The following is a 1629-nucleotide window of genomic DNA, read 5'->3' on the forward strand; positions in this document are numbered from 1 at the left end:
TGTCTGGGCCTTTCACTTCACCTTCTGACTACAAATTACTCGGTGCACACAATTACTATGTATGCTAACCCTTTTTCTTCCTGTAGAAATAAAATGTCCTTTTCCGCCGCTGCGTACTCTCCTTCAGGAAAGGATTTCGAGAGTGCTTATAAAAGTCCTAGGTTTTAAAGTAAAAGTGCACAAAAACGAATTTGTAAATAAAAGCTGTTTCTCCAACTGTTCGCAACAAACTGTCCCTCTGGCCCCCCAGCAGGGGGCGCTGGAGCCGAGCAGCGGTAGAGCGTCCAGAGATGGACCTCTGCGCATCTGCCCGCCCCGAACCTGGTCCCCGGGGGTGGGGTGCCAAGGAGAAGCGCCGAGAGACAGTTCATGCTGAGGAGATGGGGAAAAGCATGTTGACACGCCGAGGCAGTGGTCACTTCGGAGCCACCTAGGCCATGGCTGGATTTAATGTCAAGTCCCACAAACTGACATTAAGCAGGACCAGACTGAAAGTGGGATTTTGTGGCCTTGTGCGCGGAGGCTGGAGACCTGAGAAAGGTTATTAAGTTGTAAAGATGTGTCGTTGCCAACGGAAAATCCAGCATATTTGGGGGTGACTTTGAAAAGAGGCCTTGATGCCTTACGGTGCCCTTCTAAAATCTAAACAATTCTGCAGAAATGTCTGCATTGTTTGAAAATGACAGCGAGTAAGATCCTGTGTTGAAGGGCTTCCCTCCGCTCATTTCTACACCTGACGTTCCCGGGCTCTGCTGGTTGGGGAGCTGGAAATGAAAACGCCCTACCTTTGCTCCAGTCTAACATTTGGAGCTCCTTGGATTGAATTTAATGGGTTGCATCTTTGCAATTTCATTTGTGGTAAAGGTTCTAGCATTTTCTATTTCTATGCAAATTCCGTGAAGCAGAATGGTTTGCTTGTGTGAAGGCGAGGTTTCTTTCTGAGGTAACAGGCCTCAGCTGGCTTCTGTCGCTTGCTCCCGCCGACACCTGCCCCTACCCTGACCGAGAACTCTGCTAGTAAGCGGATGACCTGGGTTTGCAAATTGCGCTTGTTTGTTGCATTGCTGTTCGCCTATAGTGATGATTAGTTTGGTTGTAAAAAATAAACCCTGGGCTGGAATTAGCATATACTTTTTTTTTTCCCCAAACTGCTCCCAGATTTTAAAACTTGTAATAAAATTGAAACTCACTGGTTTTTCTATGCCTTTTTGAACTCTTGTAATTGAGTCTTGATCACATTTTATATTAAAGTGGCTAACACGTGAAAAAAAAAAAAAGAAATGCACCAAAAATAATAAAATACCTAAGAATAACTTAATCAAGGTGGTAAAAGATCTAAATTCAGAAAACTATAAAACATTGATGAAAGAAATTGAAGATGACACACACAAATGAAAGATATTCCATGCTCATGGATTGGGAGAACAAATATTGTTAAATATTTAAATACTGTTAAAGTGTCTGGTCCATACTACCAAAAGCAATGTACACATGTAATACAATCCCTATCAAAATAACCACAGCATTTTTCACAGAACTAGAGCAAATAATCCGAAAACAGCCAATAGCCAGAATAATCTTGAAAAAGAAAAACAAAGCTGAAGATATCACAATCCTAGATTTCAAGAT

The sequence above is a fragment of the Suricata suricatta genome, chromosome 2 (genome assembly GCF_006229205.1).
Source record: "Suricata suricatta isolate VVHF042 chromosome 2, meerkat_22Aug2017_6uvM2_HiC, whole genome shotgun sequence".
Classification (NCBI taxonomy): Eukaryota; Metazoa; Chordata; class Mammalia; order Carnivora; family Herpestidae; genus Suricata; species Suricata suricatta.